General features: G+C 42.5%; 1 pseudogene across 1 annotated transcript in view; it reads right to left on the bottom strand.

Annotated features, from left to right (window-relative positions):
- LOC147627005 (uncharacterized) overlaps positions 1 to 20,805 on the bottom strand; it is a 35,247-nt pseudogene extending 14,442 nt beyond the window's left edge. Inside the window, exons 1-8 of the transcript XR_015268437.1 lie at positions 20,651 to 20,805; positions 20,250 to 20,469; positions 4,086 to 4,211; positions 3,841 to 3,992; positions 3,269 to 3,410; positions 3,052 to 3,093; positions 1,635 to 1,910; positions 1,432 to 1,480 (exon numbers count right to left, since the gene is read on the bottom strand). The product of XR_015268437.1 is annotated as an uncharacterized LOC147627005 (transcript). The remainder of the gene's footprint in view (positions 1 to 1,431; positions 1,481 to 1,634; positions 1,911 to 3,051; positions 3,094 to 3,268; positions 3,411 to 3,840; positions 3,993 to 4,085; positions 4,212 to 20,249; positions 20,470 to 20,650) is intronic.
- Between the last annotated feature and the right edge of the window lie 5,407 nt (positions 20,806 to 26,212).

Raw genomic sequence — 26,212 nt, forward strand, 5'->3', positions numbered from 1 at the left:
AGCCATGAAAGCTTGAGAAATCTTGTCTTCTACTTATATAGTCCCCATATGATCACCAATTTGCAAAATTCCTCTTCCATTCATGAATATGGAGCCTCCTAAGTATTCTATCGCCCCCAAATTTCCTGTGAACCCTAATTTACAAAAAACCCTAATTCTGACAGCAGGCACCCTAATTTTGGGGCAACCATAGTACATCTATAGATCTCTGCTTTGCGCATCTTTTGCACCCAAAAGCCCTAATTTTGGAGTCCGAATACCTGCCAAAAACCCTAATTTACAGAAACCCTAATTTCAATCGGGAGTGAAAATGGATCCTTGGAAACGTGGACATCAACCATACCATGGATGTACTTAAATTCAAGAAGCATAATTGCGGTAAGAGCTCATTTAAGCTCTCTTTCACTTACTCAATTTGCAAAATTCCTCTTCATTCATGAATATGGAGCCTCCTAAGTATTCTATCGCCCCCAAATTTCCTGTGAACCCTAATTTACAAAAAACCTAATTCTGACAGGCACCCTAATTTTGGGGCAACCATAGTACATCTATAGATCTCTGCTTTGCGCATCTTTTGCACCCAAAAGCCCTAATTTTGGAGTCCGAATACCTGCTGAAAATCCTAATTTACAGAAACCCTAATTTCAATCGGGAGAGAAAATGGATCCCTGGAAACGTGGACATCAACCATACCATGGATGTACTCAAATTCAAGAAGCATAATTGCGGTAAGAGCTCATTTAAGCTCTCTTTCACTTACTCAAGATCCGAATACTAGTAATTATGGTCCTATGTTTGTGTATGGATGACAATGGAGCATAGTTGCATTTGATTAGCTATGAGGGATCGAGAAGTGAGACCGTGAAATCAAATGGAAGCTATGGAACCAATCAACCCCATCAACAACTATGTTTGCCATGCTGTTTTCATTTGCATGAATGCCTATGGACAGTTTGGCATGTGAATGCCCGTGAAGCTTGTAACAGGAACCTTGATATTACAACCTATTACAAGGGGGGTCGGCCCTTTCCGCCCCTAGTGCAGGGTGCAAGTGATTTCAATTTTCAATTTTGTTAAGCTTCATTTTGTGGTGCCATTTTCAGCTTGTTTAATTGTGTTAATTGCTCAAGTGTAAGGCAAGATTGTGCTCAACCCTGAACGGGGGAGTCTCACAGACCTCTAAGCATACACATACTATCTTCTAAGGGCCACCTGGTAGAGCTCATGAAAGGTCTCTTGAGAGCCTTGTTGGTATGTGAAATCTCAAGGAGGAGTTGAGAAACTTTACAGAAGGGGCCGCAAATGGGGAAACCCCCATTCATTCATGTCAACATGAATGACTAAGGTTCAGAGGTGAGGGATAAAAGTAGGCAACATCATCACGTACAGTAACTTCAAGCAGAAATGGATACACTCAAATATGATACATACCCACTTGTTTCGTCATAAACATAACCTGAGTCACCTGGAAAGTCTTCACCTGGGAAAAAATCAAGACTATTTGACATTTGAATCAAGAAATGACAAAGTAATTAAAGGGAATCCCCCGGACAGACAGAACAGCATTGAGCTACATAGCTTTGAACACCGACGCACGAGATATGGCAGCAAAGGTAACAAAAAAGCAGCGATACCTTGAGTATTGTCACTGTTTCCCGCAGCTTCATTGTCATCCTCAGCAAAAATGTCCATTGAGGCTTGTGTTGAGTTTCTTGGTGGCATGTTGCCTTCGTTTCCACCTGTATTATTAGTAAACCATGTCTCTCTGGCTGTTCCAATGTACTGTTCTGCTTCAAAAACAGAAGAATTGTCTACACCACCACCAAACATGTCTTCACTGGTGCTGGCTTCTCCATGTGGTCTCAAGCTAGTGGAACGCAGCTTTGCCTTTTCGAGAGACTCGTATCCTTCTGTAAAAATTGCATGAACCAACAGCCAGCATGTTGCAGTCAGAAAAAATCTAAACCAGCCCAAGCATTTGTTCATAATGCCAGAAAATGTTGAACTCATTTGAGATAGAACAAAACTAAATCCGTTCGTATAGAGAGCACCCCCTCCCCCTGCCCAAAAAAAAAAAAAAAAAAACTCTATGCCGGGGAATCGGACCTTTGTTAATTCATTTCACACCAATCAGTTCTTCATCCAACTATATATACACAACACTCTAGGTACCCATTTGGCAAGAATGTGCTTCTTTAACATTGGAAATACCAGACTACCATATGCCTTCTTGATCAATGACTATTAATTGGGCCGGTGGGATGAAGAACTAATCGGTCAACAATGTGGGTAGCTAGAGTGATATATTTGTAAGGCTCGAGTATTTGCTTTGGTATATCTTTTCTGCCGTAGACATGCAGATTTCTTTTGAAGTCTTTGTCCAAGTTGCACCCAGCTGGTTTATACCAATTCTTTCTATCCAAACCAGTGCAATTGCCCAACCAACTACGATGTGTGTGGGGGTGCATGGGTGGGTGGGCGGGCCTGGGGCTGCGTGCTCTTTAGTGCTAGCTTCATTATGGTTGAGTCTCCCTTACCTTCTAGAGACATGAGAGAAACTCAATTCATTGGTTTATCTATGAAAATTTGTCCACCATGGTAACACATCTGTATGCATGAACCTGCAACCTGCTCTTGGACCCCGATGACATCAGTAGGGATATCATAGCATATAGTCTATGCTATGCATGATGCAATTGATGACTTGAGGCTTTGTGATGAGTAGACTCTCATAAAATCAAGATTCAGACTTTAGGTTCACTTCCATGCATTTCTTAGTCTATATATGGAATGAAAGTACCACTTTTCAAATACTATAATGCTTTATAACCTGTAATAAAACAAATATATGTCACAATGCCCTGCCTTTTGCCACCACTCCCTTCCCTTCATCAACACAAAATCATATTAAACCATAGATATCGCCCATGGTAAGAGTGACCGCAGCGGTGATAGAAGTAAATACAGCTTTTCTAATCTTTGGTTCCATGGCAACAAATGTTATGCTACGACTGGGCAAGGTATATTTTTCAAAAGCTAATGGCAAAATACCTGCTTCACGTTGAAAGGCCTCTTTTTCTTCATGATAAACATCTGTAAGAACATCAAATGGTGATGCAATCAGATTAGAAGCATACACACTGACACAGACCTCAAAAGTTGCTTTCAAATCATGAGAAAGGCCATTCTCTGGGAATGTCATATTAGTCTCATGTAGCTTTCTGCCAGTAACATGAGCGTGTCAAGAAACCAGACAAGTTGTACTTACTATATTCACCATGGTCTAAGAGTTTCATAGCATCTTCTGTAAGCATATCAAAGGTTTCCTTCGTATGGCTTGACATTTTTGCCTTCCAATGCCTATCCTTTTCAGTAGACAACGATTTCAATCTCCTTAATGCCTGCAGCACCTGAACAAGAAAAAATGTCCCTTCCATAAGAATTTGTTCCTTGAATACAGGCAACTGGCATGCCACAAGGGCAAAGCAAAGCCATGTCACACCATGTAGGCTGCCACATAAACAACGTGCAGGCACTACAGGCCGCAGCTAGGGAAGCCAAGAGGCCAAGTCCCCCAAGTCTTAGTCACGAGACTATGAAAGAAAAGCTGGATATTTTTCAAGCTATAAGGCTTGGTTCTCTTTTTGAATATTTGTTTATGGCAATATCCAGGCTCTACATATTGATGTATCCAAACCATATTGGAACTTCTATACAAACCTTTGGATCTTTCCAAAGGAAAGATGTTTATGTTTGTATTCGATGCATGACCTCTGTCATTAGCTACTGTAAGGGCATACTAAAATAACTCACTTACAAAATGCTGGACAAAATGTGCACCGTTTCTCCAGGTTGAAGAGCATCTGCAATTCTCCGCTTGATGGCAGCCAATTCCTTGGATGACAAGTTGAGTTCACCTCCTCTTCAGCATACCGCTTCATGTGTTTTGCAGCCAAACTGGTATCCACCTCAGCAGAATTTAACCAAGAATCCTGGTAAAACAAAATGCAATGGAAAAGCTCATGTTGATGTTGATGCCATAAAACTCCGAAAGTTTCTCAAACAAACTGTGTTGCCAAACATACCTTGACCTCGTTATTTCTGTACTCCACATAATTCCCATCTGCATCAAAATAACCCTCCTCCCTTTCCTATTTCAGATTGAATGGCTCTATCGAAATCCCATCTTTCTCTTCTCCTCCATCACTATCCTGCAATCAGTAAACAACAACTTTTAAAGTCGAGATAAACTCTAGCATGAAACTTTCTGATGGAAAAACCATCACCTTGGTGAAGAGTGCCATGAGAATACTTTAAGCACATTTTACGCACTGTGCGTTGATACATGAACAGTGCTATTACAATACACAATCAAAAGACTCCAACTCTACAAGCCAATTCACACCATCTAGATGAGTAGAGAATTTAATTCTAGAGGAGGATTCCACAGAACAAAGAGATGGCAGACATGAAGGCAGGCAGCAAGCACCGCATTGTTGAATAAAGCTTCACAAGATAGGAATAAATAATTGCGCTATACTAGAAGCAGTGTTGCAAATAATAATGATTATATTTGTCGCGACCCTAATCAATTGATTGATAATTTGGCAAGGATAAACGTGAGTAATTTGATTCTTAGAGCAAAGATCAGTGTTCCTAGCTAAGAAATAGGCCATTGAGCTTGAGGACGGGAAGTCCAAAGGAAAGCTATATGCTTGAGGACAGGAAGTCCAAAGGAGAGAAAAAACACCCATGCCCACATAGGATAATGCCTACCATCACCTACATCACAGGTGTGAACGATGGTCTGAGGCTGGAGGCTGAATGAAGATTGGGTTCACAGGCTAGGCCAAGCAGGCAAGAGAGGGCCTATTGGTACGTACACACAAGGACAAATCAATGGGCACACGATAGGTTTTGGACTCCTCTATTCACATCTAGGGTGCTCGGAGGTGGATTGGTCTATAGCGGTTGGGTGGTTAATGTGTTCTCTGATATGGTAGATGGGTACTAATTTGCACTAGAAGTATAGTTGTAACAACTCTTTCTTTGTACATAATAGAGAAAGTAGTTTAGGACTCTTGTGTGTTGTATGTGTGATTCTGCTACATGGCACAAACGTTCTACACCAACCTCATATCAACGTTCACACTTGTGATGTAGGTGATGGTACGCATCATCACATCCCACCATGGGTGTTGTTGCTTTCCTTTAGACTTCTCGTCCTCAAGCACAATGGCGTATCTCTCAGCCTTGATGCACTATTATTTGCTCTAAGCATCAAATTACTGGTCTTGATCCTCTTGATCCTTGCAAAATTATCAATCATCTAATTAGGGTCTTACATTCGCACCTCCTTAGCAAGTTTATCGTCCTTCATGACTGAATTCAGAAGAATGCTGCTTTATCTATGAGATACAGCTTCTCGAGTGTCCTCTGTGAACCATAGAACAAATCACCAATTTATGTCACTTTGTCATAGTATTAACTTGATTCTATTCCTCAGATTTCTGTAACTATTTGGTCCTCCTAGCTCTATTTCACATGATGAAACCCATGCCCGCACACCAGAAAGGTGGAAGAAGACATTCGGACAGGGTCCATAAGGTTTGATTAAGAAAAAGCACCATTCTTGGTCAAAAAGCAAGAAAAAGCAAAAAGTCAAACACGATTGACCGCGAGCCAAGGGAACCATTGGAAAGAGGAGACTGAGCCGGACCAAAAAGCTAAAAGACGCTTTCTCAAAAAGCAACTCTAAGGCTAAAAAGCAAGCCTTAAAGCCAGAAAAGCAAAGCACCAAAAGTTGAGAAATATTTTATTAATAAAAGTAAAAAGAGCAAAAGCAAAGCATAAAAAGGCAAATCAAAAGCATGATGGCTTTTTGGCAAAACACAAGGCCCTCCCTTAGTATAAAAGAAGCTAGAGCCCTCTTGTTTTGGGCATCAAGCTTGTGGAAAGCAAGGAGACCCTCATCTTCATCCACTCAGCCCGGGCCGCCACCGCTCAGCTCAGCCACCGCTCAGCTCAGCTTAGCCCGGCCGCTGCCCAGGTTTGGAAGCTTGAACTTGGGCATGAAGCTTGTAACTTGGGCATAAAGCTTGAACTTGGGCATAAAGCTTGGGCATGAAGCATGGATCTTGGATATGTAGCTTGGGCATGAAGTTTGGGTATGAAACATGGAACTTAAGACATATAACTTGGTTTTGGACTTGGATTTGGACTTGGACTTGGATTTGCACTTGGACTTGGACTTGGACTTGGACTTGGACTTGGATTTGGATTTGGATTTGGATTCATTGGATTTGGATTTGGATATTAGATTTGGTACTAGCCCCGTGAGAGATACTTGAGGGTCATCCCCGTGGTGTGCTCGGCAGAAGAGATCTCGTGCCTCGACATCAACATCGACTTGGATATCCTACATCGGCATAACTGTTTGTTTTCTATTCATTGATTATATTGATCTTGGCCAGTGTGCCTGTGGATTGTTCCTGAATAAATTCTTGGAAGGGAACGGGACATGTTTCCGCTAAATGTGGTGTATAGTACAAGATCCCTATTCCCTTCTCTCTCCCCCCTCTCTCTCTATATCTTTATCTCTTGGACACATGGTTGAGTCTATCATTGCATGCCCCGCTCGGCTTACAGTGATATTAGAGCAGGATTTCTCTTAAAGAAACTTTCTTGGGGTGATAGAGCCATCTCGAGAGCAGAGGGAGACCAAGGCCTCATGAAGGGAACAACCATGAGGTTGATATAGAAATTCTTGATGGGAACCAAGGTCATCACAAGAGTACCATGACTTTCAGCAATTCATATGATTTTTCAGATAATTCCTTGCTTGGAGAACCAAGAGGGAACAGGACCAAAGAAGGGCTTAGATATTTGAAAACTTTATCAATGAACAAGCCACTGAGGCCAAAGGAGTAGAATCTGCCAAAGCTTATCTACGAGTCAAAGGAGTTACCATTGCAAGAGGATCTAGAGCTACCCAGTCAATTTCTCGTGGAGAAAACAGGGAGGCTATTCCCAGGTCAACTTTTTTTTCAGATGCAGCTTCTTCGGGATAGGTAAGGGAAAGGAAGGCAAAGGAAATTACATCAACCGGTAAGATGGACTTCAAGCCGGGAGAGAAGAGCATCAAGTTTGATGCTTTTCATGGAAAGCAGGATACCCAGAAAGCTTTATCCTTTGTCAAGCAATTTGATGCTGCTTTTGGAGGTGACAACTACTCCGAAAAGCTAAAGCTTTGCATGGTTCGTATGCATTTGAAGGATGCCGCCCTGAATTGGTGGCTAAAAGTAATACAAGAAGGGACCAAGCCGAAGACGTGGAGCAACTTGAAGATTCAACAAGAAGTTTTTACTCGCAAACTTTGAAGCTGATGTGCAAAAGGAATGGGATGTGGTAAAGCAAAAAGTTGGTGAGAATGTGGCATCATACCTTGACAACTTTTCAACAGTCTTTTACTTCTTATACTCCCATTCCATCACTAATGAAAATGCGTAAGTCTATCAATGGATTGCAACCTAAGTTTATGCAAGCAGTTTACATGGCGGGACCAAAGACATTGGAAGAAGCTCAAGACAAGGCTTTGCAAAGCCGAGGCCTTGTACGTGCCTTGGATGGACGGCAAGACAAAGAACGACAATTGGAATCCATTTCAAAAGAAAAAGTTTAAAGACCGATCCCCATCAAGAAGCTGATTCTCTCGAGAAGAAGGATGGGAGTGGAGACAAACCCCCACTCTTTCAAAGAAGATTGTCCCTCGAGCAACATGAAGAATATGCCAAAGAAGGGAAGCATTTTCAATGTGGAGACAAGGGACATATGGTTGCAAATTGTCTTGTTAAGACAAAACAAGAAGCTAGAGAGATCAAAAGATCATAAGATTGACATCATGCCAGGAAGCTCACCTCCTAACAGGCCTCCTTATTGAATGAGTCAGACTCAACAAGAGGAGATTATGAAGCAAGTGACCGAGCTTTTGGAAAAGGGTTTGATTCGACCTAGCTCATCACCTTTTTGCTCCCCAGTCTTATTGGTTCAGAAAAAGGATGGCTCTTGACGTATGTGTATTGATTACAGGGCTCTTAACAAGATCACTATAAAGCATAGTCACATGGGTCAAGGGACGGGAACGGGGACAAGGATGGGGAAAGCCTAGAGGCAGGGAACGGGGACGGGGGGTGGGACGGTACACAAAAAATGCATTAATATATCCATCAAATGTTAAGTATTTATATTACATTTGAGTACTTTTAAAGAAAGCACACAAAATGACACAATTCATGATTCATATTACAAAAATAGTATACTGCTAACTGTGTACACAAAACACAATAACTCACGGCTGAAGCATAGTGCCATAGTCTACCTTTCTCTAGAATGCAGATACTAGAAAATAAACCATGTCTACGTAAATATAGCTTGGGTAGAGGGCCCTAAAGGCTGAGCTGCACATGTGACACCCAAGGTTGAAGCCTACGGCATTGCGCTAATCAATCAGAATCCATACTGAAGGAAACACTGGCCTCATTGTCATGAGCATCAGTCTCTGTGACCTCAACCAGCTCATTCTCCTTCTCTTGTTGCTGCTCCCACTCCACAAAAAAATCAACTTTTGCAATCACCCCCTTGCCCAACATACGCAAGTTCACACTTACAAAAACCAAACGGGCTTTTTCTACGCCAAGGCAGATTCTCTTCTTTGATGCAATGTGACTATAGGAGCTAAAGAGTTGCTCCAAACAAGAGGAGCTCACAACCTGGCTGAGATTGCGAATAGCCAATTGCTATAACTCTGGTCCATCTGATCCAAAATCCTCCCACCACAAAGCTGCCCCAACTCGAGTCCGATCCTCCGACGCATCGGGGCAACCATACATGCCACGAAAAGATCTATACTCTGCAAGTGAGTCTCTTATTTTGCGCCTTGCACTAAGCTCTGGCACCAATCTCTCCAAGATAATCCGCCAACCACTATTCACCTCTCGATCATTTTCTTGACCCTTTCCTTGAAACTCAGGGTCCAAAATGTATGCTGCTGCATGCAAAGGAGAGTGATATGCATTCCATCTTTTGACACAAAGATCCTGAACTGAACCATCTCATACTTGCTCTTGAGAGTGTCCTCCTCATCCTCGTCATCATGATCAAATTGCTCTTGCTCTTTAATGAGCTCTTTCAATTGCTCAATCATCCTATCCATGGCCTCATACACTTTCCAATGCATGGCTTCATGCCATCCACAAGCCTCAACAAATGCAGTATGGGCTGCACCATTGCATCAATGCAACGCACATGCTCCCAAAACTCAAGATCTTCAGCATCATCTTTGCATTTCCACCCTCCAGTAGTAGACGCTAACGGAGATGTAGTGAACTCATCACTAATGAAAACCTCCCTCAATGCAGCACTACATGTACTCAGCCAACCCAACATCAGAAAGTTATACGCAAACCGTGTCTCCAAGTACTTCAAGGGCTGCTTGCTTGAATTCTTATGAAACTCATGTAGTAAGAATTGATGATTCAACACAAAAGTGACCATGTGACTTGCCCTCTCAATGATGGGCACAATCCAAGGCAACGTCCCTATATCCTTCAGCAAATTTCCACATATGCTTTGTGTTCTCTGCAGCTTGCTCTACAGCACGCCTCTCTTTCTCAAGAAGAGTGGTACGCAAGGTCTCTAAGGATGGGGGAGTGTAAGATGGACCATACTCGCCAATTTTCCTCACCATAACCTTGAAGTACTCAGATTTGGCAACATTGAAGGCAATATGATCATGAAAAAAGAAGCGAGCCACTGTCGTATCAACATCCTCCTTTCTCTTGGGATCCCATTTCTGATCAAGGGTGCTCTGTTGACGTGCAGGAATTGTGGATGGCATGCTAAAGGACGCATGTGGTGTGAACGATGTATGGCCAGCTGATGCTGATGCAGAAGCTCTAGAGGCTCTACTACATGCCTCCGATACATGTGGCCTGACAAATGCTGCGGGGTCAACTGCCACAGGACGTGCCGCCCTCCTTGCTGTAAAGAGAGACGCTTGTGCTGCAGCCCACTCTAAGAGCTCCGTCCTCTTCTCTTGGCTTACATTTGGGCAAAAACCACACCTCATGCCCAGACTCATGGAGAAGGTGAGTTCTCACCTTGTTTGCCCCACTTGTTCATGTGTATGGGCATAACTTGCAGCGCCATTGACGTGAACCTCCCCCGCTTCCTGGTCTCTGGGCATTCACCTCTTCCCACCAAGACCAATTTGAACCCTTGCCCCCAACACGGGTTGCTGGTGCTCGCGAGGAAGAGGCCATTGTGATTGAACTTTGAGCTTTGAAGGCTGGCCACTGATGCCACTGGGGCCTGGAGGCTGGGCAGCTTAGATGGAGACTGGACTCTGGAGTAGTGGGCTGTGGCAAGAACTTGTGCTACAGCCTGCTGTGCAGTCACTGCACACTGCAGAGCAGAGATGGAGGAGAGGTTGAGAGCAAGTGTGCACAGGTTACAACAGAGACGGAGGAACCTGGAAAAAGCACAACAGCACAGACCCGGACGGAGGAGAGCAGAGATGGAAGAATAGAGGAGGAGAGCAAGTGCACAGGTGACAAGTCATAGCAGAGAGGGAGGAGTCTGGACTCTGGAAAGCACTCGATCGCACACAGCAGAGACGGAGGAGAGTAGAGATCGCTCGCCGCTCGCACGACTGGGCCTTTTTTTTTACAAAAAAAAAAACATAAAATGAGGCGATCCCGACACCCATTCGTTTTTTTCCCTTCCCATCCCCAACCATTACGGCGTCCCTTGATAGGGGACGGCTGTCCCCTGGTGAGGGACGGGACATACGTCCCCCCTGCAGAGGGACGCGTCCCCGTGTGAAAGGGAGGCCAGGACGGCATTCCCCAGTCCCCAAGGCCTGCCTATGACTATGCTATAAAGAACAAGTTTGCTATTCCTAGGATTGATGATATCCTGGATAGATTGGATGGAGCCACTATCTTTAGCAGGATCGACTTGAAGAGTGGTTACCATCAAGTCAAGATTGTTCCAGAGGATATTCAAAAGACCGCATTCAGGACTACTTTTGGAACTATGAGTATTTGGTGATGCCTTTTGCCCCATCTACCTTCAACTGAATGATGGAAAGAATATTCCGAGCACATAGAAAGTTTGCAACTACTTTCTTTGATGACATTATTGTACATTCAAAGAACAAAGAAGAGCATCGAAAGCAGTTGGATATGGTAAAGCAGTTGGATATGGTATTTTAGGGAATTGCAGAAGCACAAGTTGTATGTGAATGGCAAGAAGAGTGAGTTCTTTTTGTCAGAGATTCGCTACTTGGGCCATAGAGTGTCCAAGGAAGGGGTCAGGATGGACCTAGATAAGGTTAAGGCTACTGGCCGACCAGCACCCTGCCCTCATAGGCGCCTCCTAATCCTCTCCATCGACCAACGATCACTCATCGACTGGGTGTCCACTGCTCATCTGTCACATGCACTCTGCACTGTAGTGCATGGTGACAAACTGGCTCATCATCAGCAGTGCAACAGTTGTACATTATTAGAACCCAGTACGATGATATTTGTCGTATGTCGTGACTCCATTGTATATCCTCAGTCCAGGATAAGTCAGGCACGAACTACGTACGTCATTCTCAGCCATAGTCAGTCAATCAGTCAATCTAAGTCCCTTAACCCACTTATAGAGACGCATTCATGCATATACAATCAGTAGAAACCTTAGGGTTTGCATCAGAAAGCATCCTCCATATTGCACAGCATTTATGCATAGCATCTAGACCATTGCAAGAACCTCTGATAGCATCTAGGAATTATCCAAGATTTATCTAGGATTGTTCTGGTATTTTTCCCATCATTTTCAGCATTTATACATAAACATTAAGCATTTAATGTTTATGGAGCAGTCGGCCAGCATGTAGTGCCAACCGACTGGCTATATAGCTAGTATAAATAGGAGGGCTTGACCCATTCCCTCATTCTTCTCATAATTCACTCAAGGAGCATTCAGGCATATACCATTCAGCCTTGCATCCACCTCAAATCCATGCGTTTTGGAGAAGCGTACCATCCTTCAGCAAGAGGAGCATCAATGCTTGTGCTTTCAGTCCTCCATCAGCAAACACATCAGTTCTTAGCATTCAGCCATCAGTTCACAGCACTCAACCATCAGTAAACTTTGCGTTTTCTGCATCCATGCAGTTTTCAGCATTCATTCATTCATCGTTTTGCTCCAGCCACTTGGCGAAGGTAAAACGCAGCATTCTCATTCATTTACAGCATTCATATACAGTCTAGAACAGTCCCAAACAGCCCCTCTCTCAGCCCTAGCTTTGCATCCCTTCCTCATTCCATTGGGAAGAGTGCATAGGCTCGAGATTGGACATCTTTGGTGCTTCTATAGCAATGCACAGTTCAGCCCAACACTTGGTCTTCAGAGGTCTTGCGTTTGGCTTATCGTCAGTCACACCGTCAATCTCTTTAGAGATAATAAAGCAAATACTATCTCGGTAACGAGATAGGGGGCCCTTCAGTGGGTAATTCGGGACCCCATAGGGTGTACAGTTCTCATCTCTCTCTCTCATCTCTCTCTAAAGTTTGAAGTATTAAAGTGGATTGCTAAACTCGCGAAACTCAGGATACAGAAGACAATGTGAGCATTTGTGTGACAGGATCCTCCAATACGAAGACTTCCGCTGCATGTTACATTGGTATCAAATTCAGCTTGTCCACACACCCCGTATCCTAGCGTGAGGGCATCCTTGGATGGTCAGATTGCGTTTTGGCACAACAACCGACTTCAGCATCATGTCTACAGAGGAGAGTACTCATCAGCCGGAAGACGTCTCCCCCGAAGGAGACCTTGCTCTTCCATCTACCGCAGACACCACAGCTCTTCTTAGAGCTCAGAACTAGCGCTCATGGAGCGTCTCCAACTCTTGGAGGCAGCAGCAGCACGTCCTCCTCCGCCTCCAGCAGCACCCGACTACATCTCCCTCTTCTTTCAGATGGAACAACAAAGGAGAGAGGACGAGGCCCGAAGGAGAGAAGAAAAAGCAGAAGCAAAAGCTAGAAAGCAACAAGAAAAAGCAGAAAGACGGGACTATGAGGAAGCCCAACGTAGGATCCACGAAGACCGACGTCAGACTGAACTCGCCGCTCTGGAGCACCAACGTGAGCTTGATCGAGAACGTATGTTACTCGAGCACCATCAGGAAAAGGAGGCCATATACTTGAGGTATCAGCATCTCTCCTCAGTTTCCCTAGCAAGAGGTGCCACCAGCCCGCAGCCCGCAGCATCACCTACCGTCATTTGAAGTCAACCTAATTTCAGTAAGTATGATGGTAAGTGTGATTATTTAGCAGTAAATCAGTTTATTCATCAATTTACTGCTCATTTTCCATTAGCTAGGATCACAGATCCTCAAGATAGAGTCTTTCAACCAAGATCACCTGTTACAGTAGGATTCTCAGGACTTCAGCATGATGCAGCACGTAATTTTTTGCAAGATATGCAGGAAATGTTACAAGTTGCGAAGGAATCTATTAGAAGTGCTTAAGACCGAGACAGGTTTTATTCTAATAGACATCGTTCACCTAGAGAGTTCTCTGAAGGAACGATAGTGTATTTGCGAGTTCCGAAAGATTCCGAGACTTTACGGACAGGTCGATCTCCGAAATTATCCCCTAGATACTGTGGACCATTTCGTGTTACACGACGGATTGGTTCAGTTGCATATGAATTGGATTTGCCTTCTCATGTGAAAGTCCATCCTGTATTTCATGTCAGTAGACTTAAGGAAGTCCTGGGTGGAGCAGATCAGTTAGTTACTCCTCAAGAAATTATAGATGTCGAGGACATGACATTTGTTCCCCACGAACCTGAAAAGATTCTTGGATTTCGTGAAAGAAGATTGCGTAATACGCTTATCACGGAATACAAGATCAAGTGGAAGGATCATGTTGAGGAGGACGCTACATGGGAGACATTGACTACTCTTCAGAGAGATTACCCTCGCTTTTTAGTGAGCTCAGGAGTGAGCTCTTAGAGGAAGGGGAGTATGTCATGTGCACAGTGTGTATCTACCATGTGCTATACGCATGCAAGACTAGTTTCGAGGCTTGGGGAAGCTTGGAACTAGGCAGGCTGATTGACGAGCTGAGTTAGGGAAATACTAACGGGCGGGCACCCAAGTATGGACAGGCGGGCGGCCAAGTGTGGACGCCCGATGACCGAACAAGAGCCTATAAAAGGGTGGCCAAGGTTAGTTATTGTAATATAGAGAGTCTCGCGAGTTTGTGAGAGCTCTATGGTCTTGGAGCTTGGATCTAGTGCAGACATGCACCTGCTTTGTGCAGCCGAGGCCGACAGCAATCTCGAGGCCCGCGAGGGCAGCTTCGTGGCGGTATGGGACGTCGCGAGGAGGAGATTGGTCAGTACGTCATCCTAGTTAGCTCAGCTCGTGGCTCAGTGGGGACAGCCAAGACTGTGGGCTCGCCCACGGCTGTCATGGTTGGGAGGTGAGTCAGGCCTGCACCCCCTTACTTGTTTGTTTGTTCGTTTGTTTGCAGGATTCGAGTTTCGAACCAAGATCGATCACAAGGGGATCCGTGAGGATTTGACAATATACCACAAGAAAGTTGGGTGGATATTTCAAAATTTCTAATCTTTGTGTTATGCAGTGGATTTTTGGCAAATTGTGTATTTATAATTCTACCAAAATTAGTGGATTGTCCAAAAAGGCAAGCCGAGCACGCCTCCAAAGAGCCTTCTGCCACAGTTGCCGTAGTATCCCCCGCTCCTCCAAATCCGCCTGCTACCACCAATGCCGTTCAAATCTTACCTTCTATGCATCCCATGTCATCTGTGGTACTTGATGCTAAGCAGGAGGGTGAGGCAACAACCACACAGAAAAGCCTAATCTGAGCTTATGGCTCTGCCAAGGGCCAACAGTTCATAATCCTTTTTGACATGGGCAGTTCTGAGGACGCCATCTCTCCTCAGTTGGCTACCAACATGAGCTGTACCTTAGTGTCCTATCATTTGGAGATAGACGGGTTTACACCTGGTCTCCGCACCCACATATCTCAACGGACACAGCAATTTTCGTTTCAAGTCAAAAGGCCTCATTCCAGCGAGATTTCAATGTCTCTCCTCTTTTGGGATGTGACATGATCTTAGAAATCCAGTGGTTTCGTCAGTATGAACCTATTCCAAATTGGGGGCAGGACACCTTTATTATCTCTAAAGGTTTTCCTCAGCCTGTCATGATTCGGGAAGATAGGAGCATTCTTGGCATTTCTATGATTTCTCATCTCCAGGCCCGACGAGCTATCCACAAGGGAGCAGAAGGAGCATTGATTTATGCCCAGACAGCTTCTATCTCATCGATAACCGCTGTCTCATCTTCTTCAGTCCCTCAGTCGACAGATCTCCTTTCTCATTTAGACATTTTTAAGGATGATCTCCCACCCAGTATCCCACAGTTAGCAGAACCTCCTAGCAAGTTTCCCTCTTGTCTTTCCAAGACTTTCAAAGGCAAGCTAGAACAGCACTCAGTTCTCAAACATTTGAAACCCGTTCCTTATGGACGCATTTTTACAATCATCACAGACCACCAAGCACTTAAGTGGCTCTCGACGATGCCAAGTGCCCAGTGGAATAATCAACACATTAGACAGGGTCAGCTCTTCCACCAGGTTGGAGGAATGATCAAGTAGATTCCAAGTCAGCATAATCCAGTGGCAGATATTCTTAGTAGAAAGACCAGCATCCAGACCATTCAGGAGTCTACCATTCTCAACATCTCTGGAAAAGACTTAAATAGCATAGAAGCTCAGTATGTCGATTCCACAGAGTTTGGTACTCAACCCAGTTTGGCCCTCAAATTTGAGTCTAGCCATTATTCAGTTCACAGACGGGCAAGTAAGTTTAGACGAGATGTCCACTTCAAGGAAGGGGATTGGGTCTATCTACGTATCATGAAACAAAGATTGTAACAAGTGGACAAACATTGTCCCAAGCTTTCATTCCGTAGTTTTGGCCTTTTTCAAATAGTTAAGAAGTTAAGTGATGTCTCCATGAAGTTAAAGTTGCCTACCACTTGGACAATGCATGATGTTTTCCTGATGTTTCAAATGAACAGCAGCCAGACGTGGTAGACGTAGCAGAAGTCATTGAGCCCGAGCAGATCCTTCTTCATCGTTGGAAGCATGGTTCCGGTCGACGGATACGTCAATTCTATACGAAATTCCGAGATCGAGTGTAACACGCGGAAGCTCTGGGGTCTTCTTTCAGCCCTAAACACCACTGAGAACCTGCTAACGCAAAAACGCAGACAAAAGGGAGAGAAGAGAGAGAGAGAGACATGTTGGAAATTCAGTATATTCTTATGGTACAAAAAGGTACCCTAATCTACAGCCCTAGGCTGCCTTCATACAAAAGGTGAACATCACCCAAAATCTATCCTAATGCTGGACCCAACTCCTAAAGAGTTCAATGAATACAATGATGAGCAAACTTGCTATTTATAGGCACTTTGGAATATTGGGATGCTAGCCGACTGCTGGTGGTCGGCCAACCGACTAGCCTCTTTTTATCCATAAATCAGCGCCATCTGGTCCTCATGCAACCAACAGCTATTCTCCAACGCACCCGACAGCCTCCAACGCAGCCGACAGTCTCTTGTCTCAGTCTCTCTAAGTCCAACACTGCCAAACAGCACTTTGTGCTCCATCCTCCGGTTCTAATGCTCTTTTTCTTGGCTGCCCCTTCTGGATTGGTTCTGAGAATGTCCATGGCATTTCATGCACATGACATCCAGGCACCCACGAAGCCGTATGGCTAGACGAGGAGTTCTTTCAAGAGTACTCTCGATTGTTAGTTGTTGGCGGACTACTTGGAAGCCATGAACCTGCCTGCCGCCGCCGAGCTAAGCAGGAGGGAATCTCACATGCACTCTGCACTGTAGTGCATGGTAACAAACAGGCTCATCATCAGCAGTACAACAATTGTACATTATTAGAACCCAGTAGGATGATATTAGAATCCAGTAGGATGATATTTGTCGTACGTCGTGACCCCATTGTATATCCTCATTCCAGGATAAGTCAGGCATGAGCTACGTAGGTCATTGTCAGTCAGTCAGTCAAAGTCCCTTAACCCACTTAAAGAGATGCATTCATGCATATACAGTCAATAGAAACCTTAAACCTTAGGGTTTGCATCAAAAAGCATCCTGCATATTGCACAGCATTCATGCATAGCATCTAGACCATTGCAGGAACCTCAGATAGCATCTAGGAATTCTCCAAGATTTATCTAGGATTTTTTTGGTATCTTTCCCATCATTTTCAGCATTTATACATCATCATTAAGCATTTAATGTTTATGGAGCAGTCGGCCAGCATCTAGTGCCAACCGACTGGCTATATAGCTAGTATAAATAGGAGGGCTTGACATTCCCTCATTCATCTCATAATTCACTCAAGGAGCATTCAAGCGCATACCATTCAGCCTTGCATCCACCTCAGATCCATGCGTTTTGGAGAAGCGTACCATCCTTCAGCAAGAGGAGCATCAACGCTTGTGCTTTCAGCCCTCCATCAGCAAACACATCAGTTCTCAGCATTCAGCCATTAGTAAACCTTGCGTTTTCAGCATTCATTCATTCATCGTTTTGCTCCAGCCACTTGGCGAAGGTAAAACGCAGCATTCTCATTCATTTACAGCATTCATATACAATCTAGAACAGTCCCAAACAGCCCCTCTCTCAGCCCTAGCTTCCTCATTCCATTGGGAAGAGTGCATAGGCTCGAGATTGGACATCTTTGGTGCTTCTACAACAGTGCACAGTTCAGCCCAACACTTGGTCTTCAGAGATCTTGCGTTTGGCTCATCGTCAGTCACACCGTCAGTCTCTTTAAAGATAATAAAGCAAATACTATCTCGGTAACGGGATAAGGGGCCCTTCAGTGGGTAATTCGGGACCCCATACGGTGTACAGTTCTCATCTCTCTCTCTCATATCTCTCTAAAGTTTGAAGTATTAAAGTGGATTGCTAAACTCGCGAAACTCAAGATACAGAAGACATGTGAGCATTTGTGTGACAGGATCCTCCAATACGAAGATTTCTGCTGCATGTTACATCATCAGCGTTTTACCCCCCCTTTCTTTTGCTGGATTGATCGCCCACTTCACGACAGCACTTTAGCGTGCTTCTGTACCATCTGTTGGCGTTGGAACAAGCCGCCTACAAACTGGCGGAACCCATCCTTGCTGCTGCTGAACTGAACGTGTTCTTCTACAGTTTTTTCTTCAGCGTTTTTCACATGTTGCTGCTGTTGGTCCATGGTGCATACATCTGCGTTTTTCACCACATCACACTTCTATGTTTTTCCATCAGCAGCTATCAGCACATCAGCGCTTACATCTCAGCTCTACTTCAGAGATACATCAGTGCTTACTTCTAGGCGCTCACATCAGGCCTACTTCGGGATTGACATCTGCGTTTTTGGGACAGCAGCCTTCTTTGCTTCATCTTTTATATACATATCACCATTGCATGCTGTGTGTTTTGCTCTGATCTTTCATATATTTGGTCCTTTGGTCTCTTTTGCCCTCCCAGTACGTTACAATAGCATTGATTTCTTGTTGCATGGCTTCTCACCGGTGCTCATCCTCTCGAGTCTCCTCATACAAATGTGGCTTATCTGTGTCATAAAGACTACTCATGCAGGCCACGTATGCATGTTCTCTAGCGTTTCTGGAACCAGTGCGTGTCCTGCAACAAAGAGGAGCTGAGAGTTTACTCTCTTGTAAAGTACAGACTAGCGGACGAGGCACTGTTCTAACCCCTTCCAAAGCTATCCCCTCTTCATGAATTGCTTCCTGTGTCATGATCTACAATGGGCTGATTTTCAGCAGCTACATGCTATTCAATAGGCATTTCTAGTTGTTCATCTGCGCTCTGACATCTATATATACCTAGATGAATCCAAAAACATGCCCAAATTCACCATTTAGGAATGTACATGTTATATACTCATGGTAGTCAACCCACAAGACTACATAACTATCAACTCCATTATGCATAGTATGGACTAGATACTACGGCATCCCCACTAACGTCATCAGTGCCCAATAGTGGGTGTAGAACTTTGTATCAAGATATGCTCTGACATCTATGCCCAATGGGGGTATCCCTTCAAACACATCACGTGAGTCATTTTGGAAATGTCTACTAAATTCAATCAGTGCTTGTGCTGAATTTTCAGCGAATACATCTCTACTTTCAAAGATCCTTTAACTACATGGATTGTAGAGACCATATACCTTGCTACCGCTATTGTAGTCCATTAAACAGCCTTGTCATCCAAATTGCCTCTTAGCTAGAGACACATGAGCATATGCAAGGCAACCAAAAGGCAACCAAAAGTCTTGAGGTAGTCAATCTTAGACTTCCTGTCATACCAAGCCTCAAATGGAGTAATGGTCTTCCTTGGTAGGGCACTTGTTCAAAACATGTGCTACACACATAATAGCCTCCATACAAAACTTTTGACGCGGGCCCTTACCTTTGACCATACATCTAATCATCTCCATTAATGACCTTTTCTTTCTTTCTGCCACGCTATTTTGATGTGGTGTGCATGGCATCGTGCATCGATGTTTAATGTCTTTCTCTACCAAATATGCTTTGAATGCACCTAACATGTGTTCCCCCCCTCAATCTGATCAAAGGGTTTGCACTATGCAACCTATTTCATTTCAGCTCTTATTACATAATGCTGAAAACACAAACACCTCAGATTTTGCTTTTAAAGGATACACCCAAGCAAATCTAGAGTAATCATCAACAAAGATCACAAAATAAAGATGCTTCCCAAATGATGGTGTCCTCATGGACTGGAAAGGGAAGATGACTATGACAAGGTGCCAATCTAACCTATATATGGCTCCTGGACTTCCCACGCTTTCGCAAATGGGACAATCCAACACACCTTACAGCCATTTCATGCTCTCCTCCTTTCGAGCCATCCAAAAACAAGAGCGAGGGCTACCCGGGACCACAAGCCCAAGCTCTGATACCATGTGAGAACTTACAGCAGTGCCACCATGTCCAAGCACATGTAAGAACATAATCTTTCATGGTATGTAACAAACCTGTGACATACAAATGATCTAAATTTTAGGTAACATGAGTCCTATGTGAAGGGTTAGGAAACCTGATACTCTTCTTCAGCCCCATAAACATCGGGCAGAAGGGATGTCTCTTCCAAATGATCCAGTGCAAGAGTTCTTCGGTCGGCACGTTGGGTAGCCGCGACCCGAGGGTCTGTAGACTTGATGGGACCGTCATCTTCTTCGCCCTCAAAAACCACTTCCAGATCTCTTTCTGCCCTTTGGCTCTGCTTCTTGCCCTTGGGAAATCGAGGCTTTTTTTCTCTGCGCATACCAGGAAACCCTAGTTTGAGTACCACGCACAGGAGTAAGACCCTGAATTCTAAGGAGCGGATTCTAGAAAGACATGAAAACCCTAGATTATACTAGCTCAGACAGATTCCAATGTGAATTAAGAGCTCTCCACTTCAAAAATGTAAAATTTCAAAGAAAGACAAGACCATACTTCTGGCTTTCGTCCGGATCAGGCTCATCGTAAGACAAACAAACTCGCTTGCCCTTCAAGGGTAGGCTTCTTCCATCCATGGCTCGATTTCTCACACTCTCTGTTTGTATGCGTACAAGTGTATCATTGATGTTGTATATTCACAGTTATTCACTCCAAGCTATTAATTGGTTGATGTATATTCACTCCAAGCTATTAATTAATTTTTTTGTTGATGTATATTTTTTTGTCTACCTTAAAGAAGCTTTATAAGGTTTCAAAGCATTATAATGTTACTTGAAGAAATTTTAATGTTTGTAGGTCCTTTTTTTATTTTAAAAAGGGTATTTTAAATTTAGAGGATATAATTTCTCATTTGCTTATCAAGTAAAATCTGTAAAATTACAAGGAGCACTCTAACCAGCCCAGGAAAGAAAATTTTAAAAAATATAAATGCCATAAGTACATGTTTCATTGCAGAACATTGAAAAAACAAGCGATAATTACATAGGCCCCATAAAATACTATCAAACTAAGCAGAAAATGCTTTTTGTTGTGTGAAACCAACGAGGGCCAAAAAAAACCCTCAAACTAAACAAAAGAGCTTCTTCTTCTGTCAAAGCTACATAGCCTGAAACTAAACAAAACAGGCTTCTTCCTTTGTCAATCCAACATACTTGCAGATTTCTGAAAAGAGAGGCACAAATTCATCACCTTCTACAATAGCTTTTTTGAATTTATATGCTCTCTCCCATACATATAAATAAGATGTAATGTAGTCATGTGGTGATTGTGGCTGTTGATCATCATCAATAACTATTATGTTTGATCTGCTTCCTAGCTGAGTATTGTTGTTATCTTCAATACCATTAGCATTAGCATCCTCCTCTTCTTCATAATCTCCATTGTTTCTTGCATTCGTGGCCTCAAAGTACCTGCTAGGAGGAGTGTCGACAAAGAAGATCTTTTCTATATCTATGCATTAAGTCAATTGTGGTAACTTCATTACTTTCCAAATTGCTACAGCTCTTTTTTTGCTCATGCCCGACCTTGTTTTTGGAATAATCCAAGAGGCTGACGGGTAGTACTTTCCAGTACGGATCATTTTTAGAAGAGTGCTTTGCAAAGATGCGCCTATTTTATTGGCCACATAATTATCCATGTAGACGTAAGCTCTTTCAAAAAGATTGACAGGTAATAAGCACACTTTATTCTTCAAGTCAACTTGCCCATATAATGCATACAAATGTCTTCCTCTAGTAATCTCTTCTGTAGATATATTGTGCGAGAAAAATCTAAAGTGTGGTTTATGCAAATCTTTCATGCAATAACCCACCATTCCTTCGAGGGTATGCATCTTAACCTGTCTAAGGCCTCTACACATAACAAGTGCACCCTCAGGTTTAAACAAATCCTATCCTAAATATCTTTTTATTGTTTTTCCTATGCTTATGAGAGACGGTGCCATTAAACTAGCCACCATTTGAAAGTGAAAATGATTTAATGTCCCTCCTTTCTCTAAGGCAAAAAGACCTTTTAAACACTCCATTCTCACACATTCTTCTAAAGGTTCCCAGGAGGATAAGTTAATATCTCTATTCCCTATAGCGATAGTTACAGATACTTCAAAGAGTTTGGTTTTTTTTCAAGCGGGAAAGGGGGGATTTTGTGCACCGAAGGTTTTGAATCAACATTTCTCTCATTCTGCATTGGTTTTTTTCCTTTGTTATCTTGTTTGCTTGAACCTTCAAAAGAAGATAAAGTATATAAACGTATTAAACTCTTTACTCCAAATCATTTCGAAAAATTGTCAAATCTTCAAAATACGTTGTCATTCAAATAAACATCCAAAAAGTATAAATCCACATTTATTTATTGGACCGATTGCATATATTGGTTATCATTATTTTATTATATCATTTTACAAATATGTATATTTCATATTATACTGATTATTGTTTATATAAAAAAATATCAAATATAACATTTATTAAATTACATTCAATAAACATGCCCAACATTTTGTCTGATAACATAAATTATAAGATAACATTAAAATTAAAATCTCATATCATCTTTTAAATAAAACATTAAGATTAATTATAACATTAACATTATAATATCACATATATTTAAATAAAACATTAACATAAATTATCACATATATAAAATATCAAATATAATGTTTATTAAAATACATTCAATAAGCATGCACAACATTTTTATTCATACATTACAATGTTTTAAGAATTTAAAGAAAAGAAAGGAAAGTATGCATTATAATGTCTGAAGAATTTTTTTTAAAAAAAAAGAAAGGAAAGCTTTGTATTAAATATAACTGTTTATTACAAAAGATGCATGATGCAAGGGTTAGATATTCTCAGAATGCAACTTCTCAAAAAGTTACGCTCAACATTTTTTGAGGGATCAATTGATTTTGTAGGGGTACAAAGAAAGCAACTACCAGAAGACATGAGCTGCATAAATGAAAAAATTCTTAGTACGTATAATCTTATTAAACACACCCAATAAGAAAATTTCTTGAAGAAGCATGAACAACATTTTCACGGATAATTTCACAAAAACATGTAGATACTTACCGGATGATCATGCTCTGCTCTTCATTGCGCAGAGGCTACGCACAGGAGGGTGATTATTCGAGGAAAAGCATGGCACTGAGTACGGGGTACAATGGAGGACGACGGTACCCCTTCATCACAGACAAGTGCACAGTTAGATGCACCAGGTTGCTGAGTATGACCAAAACCTAACGATGGAGATGGACATCGATCTACCATCATAATATTACTTAGATCATCAAAAGCTTTTCCCTTTGGAGGCATGGTGGAATACTGAGACACAGAGGAGACGTTGTTAGATTCAAAGACATACAAGACGTTGTTAAATAGTGGACTATGCGAATCATGCAGAGCCACGAATAACATATTCACATGGACATAGCGTATTTAAAATAGACAGATACCATACTGAGAATACCACATGCAGGTGTCGGTAAGCAGCAAAATCAAATCCTTCCAGAACGACAGAAGGTGGAAGAACGGAGAAGAAGCGCATCGGATAGTACTTCATGCAACAAGCTCCAGGACATTCCAGAAAATAGACATAGCATATTGAAAATAGATAGATTCCATACTGAGAATACCTGTAAAACTAACTAGCAATACCATGAACATATGCAGGTGTCAGTAACCAGCAAAATTAAATCCTTCTAGAATGATGGAAGGTGGAAAAACGGAGAAGCGCATCGGATAGCACTTCATGCAACAAGGTCCAAGACATTCCAAACCAACAGAACGTAGGTAATGCCATGCTTCCAAAATCCATAGAAGGTGGGAGAAGGTAGAACATTCAAGAACCTGTAGAAAGCAGGTAACGCCATGCTTCCAAAATCCACGGAAGCCGGGAGAAGAGCATGTACATGCAAAAGCCAGCCACGCCATGCTTCCAAAATCCACAGAAGCCAAGAGAAGAGCATGTACATGCAAAAGCCACCCACGTGTTCGATCTAAGGAAGACTAACACTTGGCGCACATGGCACGTGTAAAAAACATTTCATCAACTTTATAAAAAAATTTAATTAATCAATCCCTCCAAAAATGTTGAGGGTGCTTATTCACACTTTTATTTTAATGTTTCACACTTTTATTGATGTTGTATTAATTAATGCCCGCATCATGAACCAAATCTACAAGCATTAATTAACCCAATGTTACTAACCTCCTCCTTCTCCTCCACCCTTCCTCCTGAGAAAGAAGTCGATCGCCCTTCCTCTTTAGAAAGAAGTCAACTGCCTTTCCTCCTCCTAGTTCATCCTTTCTCCTCCTCAGAAAGAAGTTGACCACCCATCCTCCTCCTACTCCACCCTTCCTCCTCCTCCTATGCCACTTGCTCCCCCTCGCCCACCTCCACAACCCACCCCCGAGCGTCTCCTCTAAAAGAAGTCGATTTTCCTCCTCCTCCTATGCTACTTGCTCCCTTGCCCACCTCCACAACTCACCCCCAAGCATCCCCTACTCAACGCGCCCAACAACAATGCTCCTGCCCTCCGTCCAATGTCCCATTGGGCTTCCTAGCCGTGTACATTAGTCAAGAACAGAAACGTTTCATCATCCCTGCCATCTATCTGAATCATCCCGCTTGCGAGAGAGAGAGAGAGAGAGAGAGAGAGAGAGAGAGAGAGAGAGAGAGAGAGAGAGAGAGAGAGAGAGAGAGAGAGAGAGAGAGAGAGAGAGATAGATATGCTATGGCATCTCCAGAGACATCTCCAGCATCCATGTGAAGGGCCATGCAAAAACAATTAAAAATCTATCGAAAAAAATGGAGGTCAAGTAATTTCATCACGGGGCCCTATTTACACTAAGTTTTGTCACTCAAACTAATTAATTAATCACAAAAAATATTTTGGGTACTTATTATGTGTGTTTTCATATGTATGTATGTATAATTGAAAAATAATTGCAACTACAAGGATTTCAATAATTTAGGTGTGCACTATGTGCAGTAATTTCACTATGTGCACTATGTGCAGTAATTACTGCACTATGTGCAGTAATTTCACTGTAGCACAAAAAAAAGGGCTTGTTGAGACATTGGCAGCATTTAATTAATCACAAAAAATATTTCGAGTGCTTATTATGAGTGTTTTCATATGTATGTATGTATAACTGAAAAATATAATTGCAACTACAAGGATTTCAATAATTTAGTTGTGCACTATGTGCAGTAATTTCACTGCAGCACAAAAAAAAGGGGCTTGTTGAGACATTGGCAGCATTGAGAGAGCTGCATTCATTTTGTTGCTGCTTAGCTTCGTGTGTAACTAGTGTACTTGGGTAGCACCATGGATAATAGGGAGCTTGGAAAAGAGAGAGAGAGAGAGAGAGAGAGAGAGAGAGAGAGAGAGAGAGAGAGAGAGAGAGAGAGAGAGAGAGAGAGAGAAACATGGAAGAGAAGAACTAGACTCTAGAGCATCGAAATCTCTACACTATAACTCACACTAATATCTCCCTGCCGCATCGTGTCTCCCTCCCTTTTTTCTCTCAAAAAGTTATAGTTTAGCAGCACATGTCAAGGACATGCTACAAGGCAATAGACTAGTTGGAATTCATGACAATTAGAACTAAACCGATTAAAATTTCAATCAATATTCAACCAAGCATTGGATGCCACATGGCTCATCCAATGAGCTTGCTTTATTTAAATAGCTATTATGCTACCCAAGTAAAAATATTGTGGACATTTTTGTCTTAATTTTTAAGATAAAAAATAAAAAAGACATTCAAGACAACAATAGACAGTGTTGCTTTCGCATAGCCAAAAGTGATTTACGGGCTTTGAAGTCTTTGAGGGCATACCCGAATTCAAGTAGTGTTGGTGCATACATTACAAGAGGGCAGGGGAAGGACCACCTCACAACATTGCAAAGTGTCTTTAGCATGTCGAATTCCCCATAATATTTTCCTATTTCAATTGATTTTCAAAAGGGATGCAAAAAGAAGGAAGAGCGATGCCATAAATGACACTTTGAAGACCAAGGAAGATTTTAGCAACACTAAAGAAGTT

Source organism: Cibotium barometz, chromosome 21 (assembly GCF_041138505.1).
Source record: "Cibotium barometz isolate CiBa-2024 chromosome 21, ASM4113850v1, whole genome shotgun sequence".
Classification (NCBI taxonomy): domain Eukaryota; kingdom Viridiplantae; phylum Streptophyta; class Polypodiopsida; order Cyatheales; family Cibotiaceae; genus Cibotium; species Cibotium barometz.